The following is a 24,259-nucleotide window of genomic DNA, read 5'->3' as shown; positions in this document are numbered from 1 at the left end:
CCAGACGTGAGAGAGGCCATGTTGAGCATGTAGGCCATGAAGCTTCCACATTACTTCATTCACATGAGTGACCCCGAGTGAAATGTACAGACAAACCACCAGCTGACCCCAGCTGGAATTTCTGATCAAGAGAATCAAGAGCAAATAAAATGATTATTTTAAGCCACTAAGGTTTTTGTTTCCTGAAAATAGTGGCATATTTTATTAATTCTCAACAAAGTTCTTCAGAATATTAATAATAAAAGTTTGATATATATTTTTAGAAATTGCAACTTTTGGACCCAACAAAAGCCAGGCTATACCAAAAGAAGGTAAGATCTTTTCTTCTGATTCACCATCCATAACTTGCTCTGTAACTACTTCTGCTGGAACATGTTTGAATTTCAGTTCTCAGACCAATGATTAGACTAGGGTAGCTAATAAAAGACATTGGCATTTCATTTGTACAATACCCTCCTCAAATCATCTGGAGATCATTTATCCTTGTTCTCACAGAGTTGGTCATGCTCTAGTTTTTAACAGTTCTTTATTGTTGTCATAACTTCATGTGTTTTTTTTGTTTTTTTTTGTTTTTGTTTTTTTGTATCCTACTTCTTTTGAAGATGCTTGTTGAGAAACAGGATGCAAAGCAGTCCAAACTTGTTGCATAAATATCCTGCCTCATTAAATTCCAGTCTATATCTTCACTTGTATTTATAAACGCAATGAAATCCAAGTCAAAGATGATACTTTTGACTCCTCGTATCTTAAATATCTGCTTTGCCAGAAGGGAGTAAAATGACACAACTGGTGTGGGAAAATCCAGGGTCCTTGTCTCTAAAATTGGTTTTCTTCTAATAAACTTCAAACTGGTAGGATTTGATGTATTTTCTGTTGGAATAAACATATTTCATATGCAGTTTCAGCTAAATGATGTTGAATCCTCTTCTCGGTGAAATAGAAATCGAAACTAAACAACCACACATTTTACTTACATCATAGTCCTATACATATATCACTCGGTGACTTAGTGATCAGACAAATAGTTGGAAAAGTGGTCTTTATACATATTCATAAAGAGGTTGCTTCTCAGTGACATGCAAATATATCATGTGACAGAATCACTAGCATAGCTGCACAGCAGGGTCACAGATTCCCCACCACCATATGGGTGATCTGTTACACAGCAAAATAGATAACTGATATACACCCAGAGGGTGCAGCACATTGTAGAGAAAATAATATCGGAAAGAAGGTAATCTAGGTCCAAATCCTGGTTGCACCATAGATTAGACATGTGAAACTGGATGTATGTCTTAGCTTCTCCAGACCACAATTTCCTCTTGTGCAAACAGAGATTTCATTGGACAATCTCTTAAGTCACCTGAATTACAAAGTTTACGTTTCTAAATTACTACAGCTACTGGTAACAGCAATTGTAGATCTAAATTAATTGAAACTTTGGTTTCAGAATAGTGCTCCTAACTGTTTAGATAGCCCCAACTCTCCCCTGCTAAAGGAAGATGACATCTGTTACCTCTCTGAGAACAACAATTCTGCAAAAAAGTCTAAGGGAAGCTGCTATTTGGGGAGAGAGTTTCCTTTTACAAGCTGAATAATACAATAAGATAAGGTGAATAATGCTGACCTGTATGTGTAAACTTAACTCCAAATATGAACTTACAGATCTTTTACTATTCCCTATTTCAGAGCAAAATCATTTCTAAAAATCCTTAGCCATGACAAAACCTAACCATAGGTATCTGCAGAAACATAGAAATATTTGACTAAAAAAATGCTGCACAAAGCTTTCTGTGTTCCCATTTTCTAATGTTCTCATATAATTTTAAATGTCAAAAACTAAAAATAATAAATTGTGTACTATAAGAAATTCAATTAAACTATAGACATCTTTGAATCTACTTATTTTGTAGCTGGCTAAATGTTAATCAGAGGTTTTGAATGTAAACATTTCTTAAGTAGAAGACAAAACATTTGTAATTAGTCTCAGGAAAGGCTTACGGCATCAGTGAAAGTGCCCTTTATCTGGAGTCAGATATCCATAGTTGAGTCTACAATCTGTCTCTTAGCTGGGTGACCCTGGACAAACCACTCACCTCTGTGAGCTGTAGTTCCCTGCTCTGTAAAAAAAAAAGTGGTGATGATACCTGAACCTGACTATTTCACAAGATTATTATGAGAATCAAATCAGAGCATGCATGGATAGGTTTCTACAATTGTTCTATTGCCAATATCCAGAAAAGGAAAAGTGAGGGGCCTACACATATCCCAAACAAATGCAATGCCCGAAAGTCAGCTGTTATGTCCATAAAGCCGTAAGATTCTGGATGGCAATGATTCACACCAGAAGTAGATTTTGTGTTTTCTTTTGTATGACCAATTTCTTTCTTCACAATTGATTTTTTTCCCCATCTTTATTTTTCTGCCCTTTTACTTTTTGTGCCAGGTGGCCTTCTCGCTCATATGTTCTGTAACTCAGCCAACAAACATTCTCTGAGTACCTAGTGAACATGGAGGGCAGAGATAGTCAATGTCATAGAAACAACAAGTCATTTCAAGGTAATGAAAAATAATAATAATGAAAACATGGCCAAAATGCTACAGCAGCAGAGAGGAAGCACTACTATCTTTTCCAAGGGGCAGAGGAAAAGACACAGGAATGACTTTTCAAAGAAAGTGACATTTGAGCTGTATCTTGAAAGATGAGTAGAATTTTTCTAGGCAGACAAGGGACATTTAAGGTTATTCATAAGATCACAGCATATGCACGGGCTGGTTGTTTAGCTCAGTTGGTTAGAGCGTGGTGCTAACAACACCAAGGTGGCTGGTTCAATCCCGGTGTGAGCCACTGTGAGATGAGCCCTCCTTAAAAAAAAAAAAAAAAAATCACAGCATATGCTAAGAACGGCAATTAAAAAATGATAATTTTGAGAGCTAACATCTATCAAGCTTTTGTTATATGCTAAGGAAAGAGTTTGTAGTCTATATTTTAAAGAAAAGGGAAGATAGTTTTTGATACTATTTAGAGTATTTCACATACCAAATATTCAATTTGTGATTTTTCTATTTACATAATCTTTTGACAAATTAATGCCTCTAATTAGTGACTCAGTACCATGATGCCCTCCAACGAAAATTTATCTCAAGGCTATTCATCTAGTTTTTAAAATGTACTCTTTAGTTCAATGCAAAAGAAAGAATAATTAGTGATTAATTATTAACAAATAAAGATTGTAATAACTTAACAATAGTATATTTTAGGAATCTAGTCTTCCTATTTATAGGGTGTTTAATCTTTAAAAAATTACAAATAAAATGCTAGCTATTGAAACCATTATCAATTTAACTTGCTCTTTTTCTGACATCAGTGAAAGGGTATTATTTATCACACTAAATATATATTATAATTTTTTGTTGATAATAAAAGATCAAAGATTACCTTGCATCAAACAGAATTATTATGCCATAACATTTTATCTTGTTACAGCTGATATCAATCACTAGGTGACAGTGAGCTGCAGATTTCTCAGTCAATATCCCTGACATGCTCAAACATCTAAAATACAGCAACCAAATTCTATGTGCTTTGGTTGAGAAGGTGAAAAATGTAGCATGAATATGTAAGTGGCTGATTGTTAGTATCATACTTCTGGCTAAACAGCACTTGCTTTCTGAGCACCTACCTAGTATTTTTACCTAGAACCTCATCAAAGGTGAGAAAAGTCAGTGTCAATGAAAGAGAAGCTGGGACATTGTTTTAAATGGAGATGTTATGGTGGTAAGAGTGGTAACATCTTCGATCACAAGATTAAGGCAAAGATCTCCTCGTGGTGCCACCCTCTGGAGACACATATATTCCCTCTCTTTCATCACAGACCTATACAAGGCCCTGACTGAAATCACAAATCTCCCAGGCAAATAAATCCTCCCTCTAAGGAAGGGTCACAGCCTCTTTCCAGTGTCTATTTTGAGTTATATCACGTGCTCGTGCTCAATGGGTAATCTGGGCCAACTTTTCCCCCTCCTCGTGGTTTTGTAACTGCAGAGGATGTTTCCTCACTTCTCATTATGTTGGTGGTTTTGCTTTTTTAGAGAAAGATCAAGGCCCTTGAGTTTTTGCAATGTTCAGTATACACTCAATACTACCAAATACTTAAGCTATAGAAAGAAAAACATTATAGTTGTAAAATCTTTGTTCATCTTCATACATAAATTTTACAACGTGATTCATGTCAACTCTCAGGGCTATATTCATTCCTTTGTCATACCTGTTTCTTGATATTTTTTTAAAGTGAAATGACAGAATAAAAAGAGCTTTATTATAAATTCAAAACTTTAAACTTTGCGAGGACTGACTGGATAGTAAAGCATTTGGAAATTGTTATATTATTTACTCTAAAAACAACAGTTGCCTACCCTGTGAATCATAAAACCATTTGTCTGAAAATTTTCTTTTCTCTTTTTTCCTATGTCGAGACTGTCATACACTACACCATAGAGAACACAGAAAACCCTTCCCAAACTTGCAAAATTATTGGATGGAAACATTGATTTTTATGTAAACTATATGCATATTCATATAAAACAGTTTGGGAAAATGTATCAGATATAATTAGCATGTTTATGAATCTATTTGCTCTGCTATTAAGTAACAAATTTGTAGTAACCATGGCAACTGCAACATCACAGGCATAAGTTCTATTTTTGTAATATGAGTACCTTTCTTAAAGCAACATTCATGCTCAGACTCTACATTTTCAAAATATTAAAAAGATGAGGTTTTAAAACATTGCATTTTCCATTGTATAAGGACACATTTTATATATTGAGTTTATTTAAAATTAAAAGCTGTTTTGTTGCTGTTGTGTGTGTTGTGTGTGTGTCTGTATGTGTGTTTGCCAAAAATAATATTTAAGTGTAAAGGGGGAAAAAAGCATGTTGTTAACACATGTGGTTATACGATTGCTAACTTAAATTCCACTCATTTGAAATGGTAAAAACATATTAGATTTCCAAATTTTTTAAATAAAAATGGAAGTCACATATGGATTTCCCATTTGATTTTTATATAAATTTTTCTTTGATCTTAATTATTATGTCTTATCAAAATTTATATAGTAACATGCTTTTCCAAAGTCAATTTGGGGAGACGTTTTGGTTAATGCTTTTGTTAAAAGAAATTAATTGAACTATTATTTGTTTTTATCATCTAATTAAGCACCATTACTTCCAACTATGTCACCCTGAACACTTTATGTAAACTTTCTAAACCTTACTTTGCTTCCCTGTAAAATAGAGATACGTAATAACGTTATAGGATTATTGAGAAGGTAAAATGTGAAAATGCCAGTATGATGGACATACTTTCGTATTCTTTTAAAACTACAATTCTGCATTCAAGTGTATTTTGTTACAAAAGTCACATCTAATCCTGAAATGAACAGGTTCAAATAATATAAACCCTGCAAATATATGATTTCTGTATTTTCTTAAAAAGTAGCAGGGGTAAATGGATATCTGGAGAATAGAGTTGATGATATTGGGTGAAGGGATCATTTAAAAGCAACTCTTTTCTTTAAAAAAAAAAATTGAGCCTCAAATCAGCCTCTCATGGGGCCTCATTTCCCTCAACCATATAAGGGGACAATAAATACCTATTTTTTGAATTTTAACACGCACAAATATAAAGTAGCCATCATACTCTGTGACATAATATTTTTCAATAAAAATAGTTTAATTCCCACCCTTCATTTTAAAATGGTATAGACCTGTGGAAGAGGGAGCTAAAGAGAAACTAAGAGTTTCAGACAAGTTTGGCCTTTTTAGCTATTTGCTCTGAAAATGATTTTATAAAAACGAAGGGAATTTCTCTGGGCACACTGTGGTGGAGCTAGCATTTGGCTGGCTTTGAGAAGAGTGGCTACACTCTGAGCTGAAAAGCTAATGTCGTAGTCCAGATGGAAAGGCCTTGTCATCCTGATACAGAGGATGGGCTCAGCATCAAACTAGAAGGTAGACAGTGAGAGCAAATTGTAAAGACAGACCAGTGACATGGAACACAGACAGGCTGGCGAGGGAAAGGAGAATCCAGGAAAATGGAGGGTGTCTGTAAATCTGGGATTGTCCTCATCCACCAATATGTTCAACACTACCCTGACCATTCAATTACAAAATTTCAGCCCCATTCCAGCATTCCTGTTCCGCCTTATTCTCCTGTGCTTTCTTCACAGTACTTATGGTACTAGAACATGCTATATAATTTACTTATTTATCATACTTAGTGTCTGTCTACACCCGCTGGGATGTAAACTCCAGAGACTTGTCTCTTCCTTCACTGTTGGGTTCTCAGTGTCTGTCAGACACTCAGAAAATATTTGTTGAACGAGTAAAGACTTAGCATGATACTTGGCACATTATAAGCACACAATAGAAATTATTTGTTCCCAAGATACTTTCTCATTTTATTCATTTTTTTCCCCTCAAATTGTTGAAAATTAGGGTCTTTCTGAAACTACTGATAACGGTAATAATGAGGATCTGCCTTATCCTCTTTAGGAAAAACACCTGATTTGGGTTAGACGAATGACTAAAAAAGGATTTAAACATAAATACAGCCCTAATCTTCCAAAAGACTATAATCTATGGCAGATTGGCCACAGATTAATCCAATAGATTTGGTCAACCAATTTAGTTGTTAAATTATACCCAATTATCCAAATCTGATGATAATTTAAGATAAGTCTAATATTTACCTACTTTTGTGGATTCCGTACACATTTTTATCTCTTTATGACTTATTCTTTATCATAAAAATAAAACATTTGAAGAGTCTATCCCTTCTGCTATATAATAACTCCAGGAGTGAGTCGCTTAGTCTTGAGTAGTAGACATTTTAACTGATTTGTTATCATTTAGAAATTTAGGGAGAAAATTAATGATGATGCTAAGTGTGATTAAGTCTAATTTGTCTCAGCCAATGCAGTAGACATAAATTCTCTCTAGTCAAAGTCAACATTTGTCAAGCTGACCTACCTTGTCTTATTTTCTGCGTGTATTTCAGAGGCAAAGAAATAGGAGTAATTTGCTGAGCAATAATGTAGTTAGTGATGTACTAAACAGGACTTACGACTTTCCTAATGACAGAAGATACAAGCTGTGAAAACAAAGGGAAACGAGCATTGCCCACAGCTGATGAAGAACTGGAAAAGTGACCATGTGGAAGGGTGTACTGCCAGCAGTTCGCGACACCATCTAGATCAGATTGTAAGGTCAGTGAGATGAGCACGCCATCAACCAGTCTGCTGTATTTCAGCCGACTCCTTACAGGAAATTTAGAAAGAAAATTTCTACTCTAGTCTTGTATATCAAAGAGAATGGGGAAGCTCTAGATGCCGACAGAGCTAGCCTTATTTCAGTTGTCTCAACAAAGTTGTGCACTGGTTAGAAACTGTGTCATGATGGTTGAAATGGACTGTTTTTAGTTAAAGCTGTATAGTCAACTGATCTAATGAAAATATTTCAAATGCATCATGTTTTCAGTTAATGTTTATTCATTCCTTCTAGAGAAAATACGTTGTTAATGTTAAATTAGAAAATATAGAATACGTTGTAAACAATTTGCAGTTTCAAAAATATTATTAACCAATGAATAACCCAAGTGCAAAGGGCCTTATATACTAGGAAGGTAGAAAAACAGACTTTAATTCCTTCTCATGCTGTGGTGAAGGCTGTTCTCCAAAATTTCTACCCCTGTAACAGAATCGTAGCTAGGCTAAACTACCCTCTAAACTCTATCCTCTCTTTTCCCTTGCCTTTAGATGAGGCTTCATGACTTTTCCTCTTTGAAAGAATGTGAGCAGAAGTAGTTATGCTACTTTTAAGCCTGGTCCATAAAGCTCCAAAAACACCCCTCCAGGTTCTTCGCTCCATTGCATGGGTAAGAATGACAATAATGTCAGATATCATTATTGTCCACCTGGGTCCTTGAATGACCTTCATTCACTCAACAATTTATTTTGAACGCGCTATATGTATATGGTTCTAATAATTTATAAAATTGGATTTACCAATTAATCAAAATGATTAAAATATTACTTCAATAAATTGAATCATGTCAAACATTTATACAAAACTACTGAACCAAGAAAATAAAAAAATATGAATTGAAATATTTCAGCTTATATTCTCCATAATGAAACTACAATAAAGTAGAAGGAAACTGAATGAAACATCTTAAACAAGAATATACAGATTATTAAACAACTTAAATCATAATTTATAAATTTCAAAACAACGATGAACAAAATCTTACAAAGACATGAAGCGAGAATTTACAAACTCAGAAAGAAATGCTATTTTTTTAAAAGACAAAAATTATCTTAGAAATAAATACTAAATTGCAAGATGCTCAAGGGAGAATAGTTTAAACAACAAAAATAGATTTTATAAGGTATTGAAGAAATATAAGCATAGAGCTATGTCAATGAAAACAAATACAGTGGGGGGAAAAAACAGAAAATGTGATTGATACAGAAAATAGACATAGAACATCTAACAGATACAATTTGACCCCCTGAAAAATAAAAACAAAACAATGAAATATAATAATATATATAAATTACAATCAAAGAAAAAAATCTGGAAATAAAAACAAAACCTGATTCCTATACTAAAAGGACCCACTCTGTATCTGGGAAAACTGACCCAAACAGCTTCTAAAAAAACTAGTGTTTTTAGGACTTTAGATTCTAAAAGTGAAGAAAACTCCTGAGCATAGGAAACACAGACAAAAACACACACTTCCTCCTACCTACCTCTATCAATCTAAATAGAAAGGGAAACAGATAAGCAGATAAAGGAAGTGTTTACAAAATGTTAATACTTGAGGAACCAAGGAGAAGGGTATATTGGTGCACACTGAATTGTTCTTTCAAATGCTCTGCAGACCAGCATAGCAGACTGGATCGAAAAAGACTTATTTTGTTTAAAATAAAAACAGAAAAATCACCAGTAAGAAAATACAAAAAATATAATGAACAATTTTTATGTAAATAATTTCCTAATTTCCTACATAATGTCATTATATTAACAGTAGTATAATATTCTTTGTAAGGATTGTTACATCTTAAAAAAAAAACAATAACTTTATTTTGGAATTTAGGATTTTTCTCAATTCTTGCAAATCTTCAAACTTTGAACACAGATTACATTTTTTAAATAAACCAAATTATATCAAAAAGTAAATGCTGGTAAGAAAGTAAGGAGACTGACTTTTAAAACAATCCAGAGGAGATAATCTTTAAAAATGTTTTAACAATGTCAACTTGAACAGAATAAATGTAATCATTTTAACAGATGAAATTATATTTGCTGAGTAAATTTCACAGCTTACTTTCAAATTTTTTAAAGTAAGAAAAAGAAAAAGTTAGGAAAAAAGAAAAGAGAACATTTACTACTTTATAATAACACTCAAAAAAGCAAAAAAAAACAAAAGTAGCCCTTTGGATATATCTGGAAAGACATCACCACTCCCCCTTCTTAGCTTCTTTTTTTTCTTTTTTCATTCTTTCTTTCTTTTTTCTTTTTTTTCCCTGTTATGCAAGTAGTTTAATGCTGTTAATTGATTGACTGACCCAACATTTATTTAAAGTCTACCATGGACAGCAATGATTAAAAAATATATGATCCGTTCTTCATACAGCTCATATTTTTTAGTGGTCAAGTATGTACTTGTTGGTTATAATCTAGGTTACATAGGCACATACCTAACGTCTATGATGTAGGTAATAGAGGCATGTACAGAACAGCCATAAAATAGGTAAAGTGTGATATACACCATAACAGCAGCAGAGAAAGTGCAGTGCAACATAACAGAGAGGAGAGAGTGATTGCTTCAAATTTTTTGGAGAATGCTCAAGAACAGTGACAGAAATAGTTTCACAGATGAGGTGAGGCTGGAACATGCTTGAAATGAGAGAAGGACTTTCCCAGAGTACTATGGGAAAAAAATTTATAGTCAGAAAAAACAACAAACTAACATAAGACAAGGCTTTTGAGAATTCTTGGGTGAATACAGGACACAATGTACGGCAGCAAATATCCATGAGTTCCTTGAAAAAATATTTATAGAGCACCCAGTATGGTGAGCCTTGACTGACAGTCTCAGGAGTTTGAAATTTGTCCTTAGAAAATGAGGAGTGTTGAAGGCTTGTAAGGGTAATGTGATGGCCATGCAAATGGTTATATGGCAGATGACGACCTGGTCTCAGTTCAACATTAGATGTCATACCCTGCCTTGACTTGGTACATTTGATATCCCCAACTCATGTCTCTCACACCTATGGCAACATGGCTACTGCCTTAAGAACGCTTTCATTTCTGTTCAAAAGTCCTAACTTTTCTCTTACTTTATACAATTATATCTCCACTTCCAACCCCAAGGTTCTCCAGGCAGTCATATAGCTGACACACTATAACAACGATAGAAGAATCAGCCCAAAGCTGTATAACGCTAAATATACAAATCAATGCTGAATGAAATAACCAATTGTTTTCTAAATAGCCAGATGTTGGTATAGAATAATCAAAAAATAGATAAATTGCTGTTACGCATTTTTTTCTTTTGAATGTTTGGATATAAAATCAGCTCAGTACAAAGGTTTCTCCAGGCTCCTAAAACATTCTTGATAAGCCTGGAAAAGATATTCACTTTGTCTCATGCTTCTTTGTCCTTTTCCCTCACAGGGAGGAAGATGGTGTACTACATCAATAATCATGACTTTATTGGAAGTAAATGTGATTTTCTAGGTCTTCTGGAAAGTATTGTACATTTAGTTGCTGTGTTTACATGATTTCAATTTGAAACCAACCTTTGAATGAATCTCCTTTGGCTGAATTGCTTTTAGTTTAGGCCTCATTTGATTTAGGTAGAAAAAGAAAAATCATGTACTGAAAGATAGAGCCCAATTTCCTGCACACAAAAGTAGAGATGTTGCCCCATTTCTCCTGAGAATTAAGTGATCCAAGTGCAACAAACACTGGATCAGAACTGGGGACATTTGGGTTATAGACTCAATTCTGTCACATTAATTCACTCATTCACTCATTAATTTATTAAATATTTATTGAGTTTCCTATGTGCCAAAACTGTCCTAGGTGTTGGAAAGAAAAACAGGACACTGACCTTGGGGAGAAAATCTAACTTATCTGGACTCAGCCTTCTCAAAACATTTCTATGTTTAACTATCTTCAGCCATAAACTTAAAATTATTTGAGGAACCAAGTAGGAAATGTGTGGAACTAAAAGGATAGTATGGTAATGATGGTGAGAAAACTAGGGTGTACTGGACAATTTATGCCCAAAAGCACTCAAATTCCATTTTTCAACATAACATATATTGGGAAATACCACATTGTGGGACATATCTGAAGGGCCTCCAATTCCCTACCCTCGAATTATGTAATTTCTAGGACATTCTCTGGCTCTCTTGAATCAATGAGCAAATGAATGCACAAATTAATCTGTTGCTTTAGAGCTTGACTTCTGTTCAGTTTTCTAAATGCCCCTAGTCAAATTCAGATTTTTGCAGGAGTACCTTCTGAAAGTTTATTTATAAGAATGGGAAATAGACTTGGGGAAGGTATGAAAGTGGAAAGGAAAAGACACTGAAGACATGCTTAGGCCATTTTGCAGTTTTGCTCTGGGTTGACTCTACCTGTATGCCTTTCCACTTCCACACTTAGTCTAAACCCAGAAGTACAATTTTAGTCAAAATTCTTATCTTAGACATATGATTTAGATTTGGTACTAAAGAAGATACATCTTACAGCCTGTAAATTAGTAAGCACAGTGCTTGGTACATGATGTTTAGTAAGTGAGACTTGTGAGCAGCCACATAGCAACGTATACAGGTGCCTTGCCTCCTAAGTCAACCTCGGTTTGAAACCAGGTTCTAGTTTTTACTAGGAGATGACCTTGAAGAAGGTGTTCAGTCTCCATAAATCTCAATCCACTTAGAGTACCTCTCTATGGGGGTCCTGTAAGATGCAATAGGATGTGTCATGTATCCAGCCACTGAACAAGAACTGAAGAAACATTGGCCATTTTGTCGAAGGCACTGCTTGTTTTTCTAAAAATTCTCATTTATTTTTTTGGAAATTGATACATAAAATAGAAGCACATTACTGAATATATTATCTAATTTAAAAGATTATATGTAATATATATCACTTGTAAAAATCATTACACATTGGATCGTTCTATGAAGAGTTAAATAAATGCTTTATCTTGCATAAGCCTAGTGAAAACCAAATGGCACAAGGATCAATATTTAACTTAATTTTTTTTTTATATGGAAAATCTACGTCTATAGTTCAGGCACATTTTACACATCAGTGAAAGCTCCAATCAATATTTCTGAAACTTGTCGGCTGACATAGATTTTCTTTATAGTTGGAAAATTGTATCCAGTTAAATTGTGAAATGTTTAAACAAGGGGACAGAAGTCGTCCTGGTATAAAAGCAAATAATATTTTAAAACTTTGTCACTAGCCAAAATCCCCAATCTTTAGTCTTATCTGAATCTAGGGAAATAAATTTAGTTATTGTAAGACTTATTTCAGTGAATTCAGCATTCAAAATCTATTCATCTCCTTGAAATCAAGAAAGGACATTTTACTTGTATGTGTGAAGGCTTATTTCAATCAACAAACAAGCATCATACCACCAATATTTTTATAAACACCTATTTAAAACATAAATTCTGTATTTGCACATTGTGCTTTTATTGTTTACTTCTGTTTTCTAAAGCAGGGATAAGACAAAGAGAGATGGTAGCTTATTCCTTTGAGCTGAAGCTTTTTTGATGCTACTTAAGAGTCTGTTTGTCCCCTCTTCCACCCATGTCCGCACCAATCATTTCTGTGCCTCAATGCAACTTCTTATATGAGTAGCTTCTCTTCAACAAGCTATTTACCCAAACCTTAAAGCTAAATACTGACAGTAAAAATAATCCCTCCACTTAAAAAAGAAATAAAAAATCTTGGAGGTGCCATAATGTTAAAGGAAGACCTCATCTCAGCCTGGATTTTATTTACCTTTACTCTAAGATGCTGCTTTTTAAAGCAGAAAGCATTTCTCCTTTGGCAATATTCTAAGCAAATGACTTTATTTCAATTATATAAGCCATAAATAAATAGACATAGAAGAGATTAATGAACACCAGTACAATTGAGTGACAGTCATTAACTACAATTTTGCTTTATTGAAAAACCTCTTTGACTTTTGTTCTATTAAAGCTATGTCTTAATTTTTTTTAGTTTCATTCTGCCATTAATAACCTTATTTTCTTGAAAATAGTACTGATGCATGAGTTTTAAATTGTACTTTCACAAGTAATGCAGAGTACAATCCAGAAAGGGGTCCCCATGTATAGTTTGTGGGAATACATGCAAAATGATCACATTTCCTAAATGGTCTTGCATATCAGACTTCAGCTAAATGCAGTACTCCATTATAAGGGACAGGGGGGAAAATTGAATGTTGGAGTTCAAATTCATATAATAATTAGAAGGGACATTTATTTCAAAATGTAGAAGACTTGACAGTATGAAAACGACAGAAATTCGGCTCCACAGTGAATTATAAATGTCAAATTACTGGTATGCATGTAAAAAAAGTATGTAACTATTAGAAACCAGACTCTGCATTCATGTGCAGTGCTTCTGCCTTTATCAGCTTCTTGTATTCCTCTAAGGTGTTCTGTCATTCACTGTCAAATTTCCAGTGTAAGATTATAAGACATATGTCAGATCAGTGTCCAAAGCTTTCCAGGTTCTGGACACATCAATGTAGTCCCATATTTTACACAATATTAAGTATATTAAATGGGAAAAGCTGCTCGATTATTAGAAGTCAGTTACAGAGTGTACTCTAGCATGTGATATCATCTGCTCAGAGGAATGCAAAGTGCCAGGGAGGGGGAGCAGTGTGATCCTATATTGTGTGTGGACTCATGATGCTGTCAGCATGTCAGCAGGATGAACAATGAAAAGGATGTTAACTAAATTTTGATGTGCAAGAACATGTGTTTAATTTGCAAGATGCTTTGTTTAATTAAAAGGTAAATACCATTTACAATTCCTCTTGCAGACAAATTTAGAGCAGCAACAACACCTACAGAGTGCACAAATTGCCGGCAGAATTTCTTGGATGCATTTGATCAATTAAAAGGGTACACATTTGGGGGAAAAACAATTATTTTTTCCATTTGTTTTCAAATAGAAATGGTTTTATTTTCTATAAACAGATTATTCCTAGAGTTTAATGCCTAGCTAAGTATGGATTTAAAGATATAAAAATGATATTATTATACACCTAGTGCAGAAAAATTAAACCTGAAGGCTAAAAATTTCTCTTGTCACTCAACTCCCACCTCAAATGAGATTTTTTTCCCTCCCTCTCTCCCTTTCTTCCTTCCTTCTTTCTACAGAGGGTTGGCTCCAAAAGCAGTGTGGTTCACAAAGACCTTTTCACCCCTCTAGAAAGGTAACCTTAGTCACATCATTTGAGAACTCCAACATAATTTTTCCAAAAGCTCACTCAGATCTTAAAGCAAATCAAAAAGACCTCAGGTCTCATATTTTCCTTTACTTAAGGTTTGCCACTTTCTTCAGTGATCATAGAGGGGAAACATGCTATTGCTTCGTCAGTTGGCCTGAGGGCAGAATAAGTTGAAGAAGATTCAGACTTCTTTACTTTTAACTTCTAATCTCAATAATATAGGTAGTAGAAATAATAATTCAACCATTTTTCAGCAACTCAACACTTTGTGTAGATCTAATTTGATTTCGGTTACACTTGGAAGCAGGACATAGATTAGTGACTCTCTTGAGGGTCCAATCTGACCATTTCCTTGCCAACACATGACATCTGGACAACACGAAGGAGAAATCCTGCAAGAGTTCCTCAACAGTTCACAACACTGAATTGGATCTCAGTAGCCCCCATCATCGAATAGTTATCCAATAGTTTATTTCAGCCAGTCCTGCCTATCACGTGACTAACATAGATAAAGGTGGAAATGTGAAATAGACAAACCATTATATTGATAACTTATATACTATTATACTATATTATTAACAATATTCTAATTATTATAGTATATTATTGCTTTATTGGAAGTTGAGTTAATAACAAAAACTCTGAGGCTTCTGCGTTAAACTCTCAAGCTTAAACTCCCCTAGCCCTTTGGTTCATCCACTAGGACAATCTAATATACACTTGAATATGTGTCATTTTAAAAAATATATCTTGTTGAATAATTTTCTCTTTTATCTCTTTATTATTTCTTTACCCAGCTCCTGCACAAGTCTGTGTTTCCTCACAGGCATATAATCCCAAATCACAGAAAGACTCCAGGAAAGAACCTTTGATTCATTAATGGATTACCTGAGAGGGCTCCAAATACCTGGTTAAGGTTTACTATGTCCATTTACTAATTTCCCATCAATAATTTCAACCCTTGGCACTAAGGGTTCCCCAAATTTATTTACCAGGAAATGTGGAAGAATATTATCATGTTTTGTCTGCCTTGCACAGCTTAACTCATTAAAGATATTTTTAGAGAAAAATGTCTTTATAAAATATCTTCATAACCACTGAAAAGATTGGCGTTTAATTTTGTCCACCAGTAGAATATTAGTTTTTAAAAAATAAAGGCCTTTTTTCTGGATTGTTCTATTTTTCTTTTTGTTGAATTCCTAATGCCTAGGACAACTGCCAAGTTTTTGACAATAACTAGTTGTTGAATGAGTGATTGAATCTTTGACAGTCCAATAAGAATGAACATGATGCTGTGGGAATGCACTGGCCTTAGAGTTTGACTACAGAGAATGTGGATTCCACTTCTCCTTTTCTCCCTTTCTAGATGGGTGACCTTGAGAATTCTGTATTACCTCTTAGGACATCAATTTAGCCATCAGTAACATAAAAAGATCAGACTAGATAATTTTAAAAAGTCTAAAGTCTAAACATCTGTGAAAGTTTATGGTACAAATTCACACAGACAAGCAAGCATATTATACAACGTAATATTTCTAAACTGATATTGATACTACAGCTTTAATGAAAGTAGAAGGGAGAAAATCCCAAACTTGGCATTAACAATCATATGCAACTAAATCAAATCTTTGGAAAAATCACAGATCCCAACAGGACAGAAGATCATGTGGCCAAATAAGTTCCACGTAAATGACTGAGAAAGCTGAGCTATACGGGCTTCAGTTCAATCAGTGATTGAAGGCAGTTCATCTGGCTTTTTCTGATACTTTGAAATGATACTAAGTCCATTTGATAAAGCACACTCTGTACCTGAACTAACTTTACAGCACTGAGTAAATCAGTGCTACACAATACACTTCAGTGCATTGTAAGTGTGTGTTAAAATGTGGATGCCAGTCAAAAATCTCTTGCCAGTTAATGTTTGTTTGTTTGTTTTTGCCATTAAAGAGGTCACTCCAGAGATTTGTTTTGACATTTTACAGACACCATTCACAGAGCAAAAAAGAAATACATGAATGTACATGAAAAGCACCAAAACCTTGTGTTAAATTCTTTTATGAACAAAAGCTAGCATATATGTAATGTGGAACAACTTCACTAGTGTAGGGTAGGATGTGTCTTGAGGGGTGGAGAAGACAAAAATTGTACTGAGACATGCCTTCCAGATAACTTTAACTACTTTTCAAGTAAAGCTGATGTAATTATTTTAGTCTTTTGCCATTTTTTGTGTCATTTAATTCACTACTAAGAATAGCACTATTTCTGCATTCGCATTCTTTCAGTATAAAAGGTATTCACAATTAAGGTGAAAGAAAACTTATTCACTGAGAAATATAGGCTCTGAGCTGTTAATGATTTATGGTTTAGCACTTTGAGAAAAACCAAAGATTTTTCTGTGTTTGGCAGTGTGGTTAAGTGGAATGGATAGAGGAGCTGGAATCAGAAAATCTCATTTCAAGGCCTGGTTATGAACTTTACTATGGTAGCTAAGATGATTCATCCTCTCTGTTTTCATATCTGTGAAATGGGGATATGGCTGGCAAGCATTTTTCAGAACAAATATTTCCATTTTATCCACTGTTTTCTTTCAAGAAAAGGTATCTTACCTTTTTTCTATGAAAGGCTAAAACTCAAACCTAAAATATCTGTTTATTACCAGCCTGAATGACCATAATTTCTCAAGATGTTTCTTCAACTGCCTGCTTGCAGATCTTTGCTCTTCTGATTACTAGCTGTTGTTACCCTGGTCACGTAAAGAAACCTTTCTAAGTTTTACTTACCTGTTCTGTAAAATGAGAAACTATAATGGTACCTTATCCATAGGACTACAATGAAAATTCAATGAGATAATGAAGGAAAAGACTGCACTCTGGTACTTGGCAGTGAGTAACACTCAATACATGTTAGTTTTTCTTATTATATAACAATTATATATTATTATATTAAAATTGTATATTGTAATCTTCTGGAAGAATTCAAACTCTCTATAACCTGTTCAGATTTCCTGGATTGGTGGATATAATAGAGATATCATATCTCACTTCATATCAGCCTCATTCCTTTTCTTATTAGGTCAAATATTTTGCCATCCATCTGAAAGTACCAAATAAGAAAACAGACACTATCTTAAAAGATACTCTCATACATCTCACTTACTATAAATATAAATTAGTCTGAGGGACAGTCAAAATCCTTTAGTTTCCTTCCCCAAAAGAGTATGTGAAGAAAATAGAAGCAAATAGTACTCATCCTTTACTGGACTTATTATTTGCCTAAATTTATTTTTTTAAAAATTAAAATTCCGCTCTTTCTCTAAAGACAGTAAATATCCAGAGGCAATAGACACGACAGAAGTTACAACAATAAGATATTATACTCATGTCTAACTCAAGGTTGCCTGAATAGAAAGAAACATTGTGATTTCTAATAACCTTTACCTAAGCACAGAAAAACCTGTCACTCAAAACATATAGCCTATTTCAAGGTTTTACTAGTTTCAAAATGCCATACAGAACTAAATCATGAATTATCTAGACAAACAAAACAATCCCTTCCCCAGTTCTCTGGTGAGGAATGGGAGCAGGGCACAGGAAACCCCTCAGAAATGGCTGAATCTCTCTCTTCCTTCTCAGTAGAAGGATGAGAACTCTTTCACCCATGCTAGGACTTGAGACTGAAAGTAGGACTCAAGTCCAAGTATGGGAGGAGTAGCAAACCTAGGGGCATTCTTCTTCCTCTTCCCTCCTCTTCCCAATCCACAGAATTACTGCTGTTGCCTACCACCTAAAACATTAGTAAAGATTTCCTCCAACAGCTAATGAAATGCTGCCAGAACATGCACATCAGTAGCCTTCCAACGGACTGGTAAGTGTGGGTTTGGCTGAGTGGTGTGTGTGTGCGTGTGCGTGTGTGTGTGTGCGTGTGTGTGTGTGTGTGCACGCGCCATGCTTGCAAAACGTGTTCAGAAGCAGTCATGATTTCTTTTTTGGGAGGTGGCCCTTTTGTCTCCCTGTGCTTCCCCCACCTCAGCCCAGAGGACCAGAGGGGGTTCAGAGAGGGGCGTGGGAGATGCTGGACTCACACTTACCTTTGGGATGTAGACGAGGTGAGAGTGGAGTTTGACGCGGTGTTTGTTTTGTTTTGTTTTCTCTTTCTTTTCACAAGCCCCCAGCGCTGGGGGCGCGGGACAGTCGGGGTGGGTCAGGGCGGGGCCGCGCCCGAAAGGGCTGTGGGAACCTGAGCGAATCGCCGTGCCTGCCGCATCCGGCCAGTAGGGTGCGCCTTCGCTCTGCTTAACTCGGTGCTGCTCCGCGTTCTCAGGCTCAGCCCGCGCGGTCGCGGGCTGGGAGGGTGGGTGATCTGCAGGCGGGAGCAAGGCTGACCGGTGTGAGCCACACAGTCGGTTGCCCGAAAGTTCGCGGAGCCTGCCTGGAGCGGCTTTAGATTCGACACATCCTGGAGGACTCGAGCGTTTTCAGGAATAGGGTCCGAGTCTCTGCCTCGCTCCGGCTCCCGAGTCCCACGGCGCCTCCAGGCTCCGGCCTCCCGCCCGGTTCTACCTTTGGCCGCAGGCAGTCTTCCTCGCGGGAAAGTAGAAGGGAGAGCCGAGGTTCCTGGCCCCGCCGCTGGAGGACGCCGAGAGAGTGCGACCGCGTGGTGCGCTTCTGGGGCTACCAAGCGCAGGCCAACGTAGCCCAGAGAGGCAGCAGTTTGTCTGTCGTTGCCTGTGTGACCGCACCTGGGCATTTGCTCCCCTACCTCGACCTGAGATCCAGGTGGAGATTGAGCTTCCGCTCCTTAACTATCCCCGAGGAGGCCCGGGTCCGAGCCAGCGCTGGCGGGCTGCAGCCGCGGAAACTAATAGCATCGATGTGGCTAAAGCGCTGCACGGGCCCTGCTCCGGGGCCTCCGAGCAGAGTGAGCCAAGGCGCTGGGCCGCAGGTCGGGCCTGGCAGCTGGCCTTGCGGGCGGCTTTCCTCGGCCAGGGCGCTGGGCCGCAGGTCGCGCTCCTCACGTCGCCAAATGAGAGTTTAGCCGAAGCCCTCGCCCCCGCGAGAACTGGCCTCGAGCGGTCTCAGGACCCTCTCTCTAAACTGCGCGAGCTCTGGAACCAGTCTGTGGCTCGCCTCGGCCTAGAGGAGGAAGTTAGTGTGTCTTTCCTTGGGGTCTCTCCCACCTAAGTGGTTTTGATTTGCCGTTAAAGTAGTGATGATGGCTTTGAATTTGTATAGTTACTGCCCCGCGACACAATCTCCCCAAATCCCCCCACGACCACGCACCACACTCCATCACCACTCCCACTCCATTCGCTCTTAAAAACCTCTGGAATTATTGGGATGAACCTACACTTACACGCACACACACACGGACCCACCATAGAATGTATATGAATAAGATTGCCTGCTCTTTTCTTTCTGAAGCTAGGACTGTCTAACAGCCCTGGATTTCGACAATAACAAAACATTATTAGGTTTCTAGAACCCTCTTCAGATCCTTTAGAAACAATTAAAATAATACTGGTGATAGGAAGAGGAAGAGAACTGTGTTTTTCTGGGCACTTGTGAGCAATCTGTTGTGTCGTGTATGGGGAGAGCTAGAAAACGTCCCCCTTGATTCAAACCCACAGGTCAAATGACACCATCTCCCTTGCTAGACGCTAATTAAAAGCAACTGTTGATAGGCATTTGAATCAAAATAGTTGAAATTTTCTAGCTCAATAACAATGTGCTTCTATATATATAATCATATGTAATCATATATGACTTTGGAAGAGAGGTGAATTTTATTTTCTTGAAAAATGTCCACTCACAGACAACTAGAAATGTTGGCTGCAGGCAACCAGTCGCTATTCTGGCTTCAACTTGTGCAATTATTAGTACAACAGCCTACTCCAAAGCCTCTCTTTGCTTGGAGTAAGAGTGTTAGTGAACTGTAGAGGGCAAGATCTTAATTTACAGATGTAGTGTTCTTCTGAAAATTAACAACACGCTTTAAAAATGTAATAAAACAAGGATAGGCATTCAGGTTTTTGTTGGTTGCTTGGTGGGTGGGTTGGTTTTCTTTTTAGATTTGTTTAATATATGACATATCCCCTCCCCCCAGCTCCTATCCCATATTTCAATTCTGGAGGATGTGGAAAGAGGATCCGTGGTTAGGGTAAAAAACCCTCCAAGAAAGCCCTGAGTTTTGCCACTATCCTGTATTTAATATTTTTGTGAGCATCTCAGATACCTCTAAGATAGCAGAATACATTTCATATTTCTAATTATTTCAGCACAATGTGGAAATAATACTTAGAACACTTCACTGGGTAAAATTCTTAATGGTTGTTAAGTTGGCATTAGAATTGGTATTTTTCATAATGATATTCCATTTCTCAATGAGATATGTATTTAAATAATAAGGAAATACCATTGCAGCGTTCTTTACAAGTCAGTGTGAGTAGCCATATATGACTTCCAAAATATAAAAGAATCTTCCCATAAACCTTATGAAATTATTCCCGTAAGCCTGCTCTACTATCTAATACTGTGGAAAAGTTGATGCAATTTGATTTATATTCTGTCAACAATAAATTTATTTCATCTTGGCAAGGTGCCTTGTTTGGAAAAGTTGATTGTAGGGAAGGAGGATGGGATGGCAGGAGCATGAAGTTTGAAATTATGTTTCGTTTCATAATCAAGAAAAACAGTGTAATTGTCCCCATCATATCAGCAATAGGAAGAATCTGAAAGGGTTTGATTTGAATGCACTTCAGTGAGTCTACGAAGAGCACACTGACATCCAGGAGAAAATTATTCAGGATTTTTTTTAATTATTGAGAAATCATAATCCCAATTCTGCTGCATTTGTTTTTGAGTTGTGCTGGGTCTTGTGGGAAAAGGATAAGGGAAGGTGAAAAAAACTATGTTAACTACATCAAGGTACTGTGTGACAAGAAAGTGATGGTCTGCTTCACCCCGGCAAAATTTTCAGAAGGAAAATTGAAATTACCTATATTTAAACCTCAGTTTTGAAAATTTAATAGCTATCTCTAACTAAATAGTTTAAACTATAATGTAAACAAACTTAAAGTTAAAAAGTCAACTCTACTTAAATATTGCGAGAGAGTGAATGGCAGGACTACCATAAATTTCCTGAGGACTTGGCCAAATTGTGCCTGCACTTTCAGCCTAACCTGCAGGGGGCAATAGCTTGACACGAATGACAACAATGGCTGCTGAGCTATTAGACTTGGATTTCTGACTATGACCCTGGAATGTTGTGTAGGTTGAAAAGAGTGTTTAATGTATATTGAAACAAAATATCAGGTAAATTGTTTGATTTCTTTTCAAGCTATATTTTTAGACTAATCTAATTCATAACTGTTAGTTTTTTTCTTAAAGAGATTATCAAAGTTTTCAGAGACATGTTCAGCTATCTCAAGAATTAGCCTAAACGCTGTTTACTACGAATATACGTAATTATGTTCTCAAAAAAGGCAATAAAGTAAATACAAACAGTTTTCAGTTTTGAAATGGATGACAAATCAGAGGAAATGCGGAGTATTAGATCTAGATAATGAAAGGATGTCACATATCTAGATAATACACTGTATTTCATTTTTTAATCTTAAAATTACAAATGGATGGGGTACAGTCACACTGTTGTTTGCAATATATATTTTTCACATATAAAACATTAATTTTGGAAACTGATTTATATTTAAATATTATGATTGACAAATAGTAAATGATCTCTTTTATTGCCATCATTTTTTTCTTATTACAGATGGAATATGATTTATTGGCTATTGACAATCTACATTCCCCAGTGCCAGTCATCCCCCGATATCTCCAGTCCCTCCTCAATTCTTATTGATCAGGAAAGGAATGGAAACAGACCAAAAAGGGGTTTGGCTGGAAGGAATAATTGTAGAATTAAGAAAGAAAACTCTACCCAACTCCTCACTGCAATCACATTTAACATTTATTATGTCACTTTTCAATGATGCAAAATGTCTTGCCCAAGAGGCATCCTGATTTCAAGAAGTCAAAAGGGTACCTGGCATTAAACAACCTCCAGTCAATCCTGGTGGGATTAACTGGGCTGAGTTTCTATATACTGCACTTGCTATGGGATCTATTTTGATCACCGTAAGGAAAAAAATATAATAGGTTCTTTTTTTTTCTTTTTCTTTTTTTTTAGGATGGCTGCACAGGAGTGCTGTTTCTTTCTATGGCAGAGTTTAATCTTGATAAAAACCTTTTAAAACATCCTTTTTCTTCCACTGTGGTAAAGATATGGTATGTATTTTTGCTTTTCTTTAAGGAAAGATGATGGGGATTGCTTATACTGGGAAAGAAAATTTTATTCTAAACCCTCCCTCCCCCCATTCTACTAAACCGTTTTAGTCGACATATGTTTGTTATCAGAGAGAGGTGCTGTGAACACACAGCCATTTTCTTAGCAGCTTTTTGACTGTATGTTACCATAGTCCCACAAGGCATTGGTCCTTTCCCATTGGGAAGTCATGAATAAGAGACTATGAAGCTTGCACGTCAGATCTTCCTCAATTAATCCACCATTAGCATGTTTGGGAGCCACTACTGGATGGTGAACAGCAGCTTTGTAACTGTACGCCGACCATCCCCAATTACGCTCTGCTAAAAATGAACTCTTTGCAGACCAACCCTCTCGGGCTGTCAGTGTTTTCCGTTTTCCTATTTTAACGTTTGTGTATAGTGGCAGGCGACAGATGGTGTAGATCAGATCGATTTGATTGCATTAGATGATTTTTTTCCCTTCCCCACTCCTTTCTGGAAGCTCGCATCAGCTGAAGGCTATCGCCTGGGACTCCTCGGAAGCGTGAACAAGCCGCCACCACGCGAAGGCACTGGGGCACAGCCAGCGCGAGGCACCGAGGTCCCTTCCCAGGGCTTGTTAACACTGTAACCCGGCAGTCGGAGGGAAACAGCTCCCACTGCCCGGAGCCTACCTAGCCGCTCGTCTGACGACTCTCTGGCTTCTACACACAGTTGGAGTTCCGAGTGAAACCTGGATTTAGAGGGTAAGCACTTCAATCGAGATGGATTTGTGACAGTTACTTTGCTATACCGCAAGACAAATCTCAGCAAACGTAAAGGATGGAGTATGTGTGCAAGAGGGTGACTATGTTTACATCGATAAATGTGTTTCTTTTTGTCTGAGAAACAGTATTATTCAGTAAAGATGTGTAGTGTTTTTCCATTGATTGTAAGAGTCCACTACCACCCTCCTCCCGAATTTTTCCCTCTCCTTGGTGTTTCTCCCTTTCTACTTGAGAGGGAAGGAAAGGGAGAGGGAGGGAGGCAAGGGGGATAAGGGGGTGGGAGAGAGAGAAGCATTTCTGCTTTAGCTTAATTGGCTTATTTCCTCAAACCGATTGCTTTGTCGCGTTTCTTTATGTATATTTGGTTGCAAATTACCAAGCGTTTGACTGGGATGGATTTTGGAGTGTGGGGGACAGGGTGTGAAAGTAGTGGGGACTGGCAGTCAGTCGCGGTGGCCTTGAGAGATCAAAAGGTGCTGAAAGCCCCCCTGCCCGCAAAACACATCTTTAGTTATTGGGGCGCGAGAGAAATGTAGATTCTAATAAACATGGCTTGCAGGAGTCGATGAACAAAGGTACTTAATGCGGACCTAAGCCTCCGTTGATATTGCTCCGCTAGCAGTATCTAA

At 36.7% G+C, this 24,259-nt stretch overlaps 1 protein-coding gene, 1 long non-coding RNA gene and 1 other non-coding gene across 5 annotated transcripts in view; 2 read left to right on the top strand and 1 right to left on the bottom strand.

Moving 5' to 3' along the window:
• Positions 1-19,661, bottom strand: part of SNX7 (sorting nexin 7) — a 599,355-nt gene extending 579,694 nt beyond the window's left edge. Inside the window, exon 1 of one of the 2 annotated variants that reach the window (XM_074318369.1) lies at positions 18,648-19,661. The gene's annotated coding sequence lies outside the window, so the exon portion shown is untranslated. The remainder of the gene's footprint in view (positions 1-18,647) is intronic. The other variant, XM_074318370.1, reaches the window with a different exon arrangement.
• On the top strand, positions 2,771-2,848 carry TRNAV-AAC (transfer RNA valine (anticodon AAC)). Its single transcript has one exon. It is a non-coding gene; the product is annotated as a tRNA-Val (tRNA).
• A 3,370-nt stretch (positions 19,662-23,031) lies between the features above and the next one.
• The window catches only part of LOC109455449 (uncharacterized), a 123,802-nt gene continuing 122,574 nt past the window's right edge, over positions 23,032-24,259 (top strand). For both annotated transcript variants that reach the window (XR_012491586.1, XR_012491585.1), the window contains exon 1: positions 23,032-23,609. This is a non-coding gene — a long non-coding RNA (uncharacterized LOC109455449). The remainder of the gene's footprint in view (positions 23,610-24,259) is intronic.

This window comes from Rhinolophus sinicus, linkage group LG14 (assembly GCF_036562045.2).
Source record: "Rhinolophus sinicus isolate RSC01 linkage group LG14, ASM3656204v1, whole genome shotgun sequence".
NCBI classification, from domain to species: domain Eukaryota; kingdom Metazoa; phylum Chordata; class Mammalia; order Chiroptera; family Rhinolophidae; genus Rhinolophus; species Rhinolophus sinicus.
The sequence above is the reverse complement of the archived record's forward strand: the minus strand, read 5'-3'. Positions and strand labels throughout refer to the sequence as shown.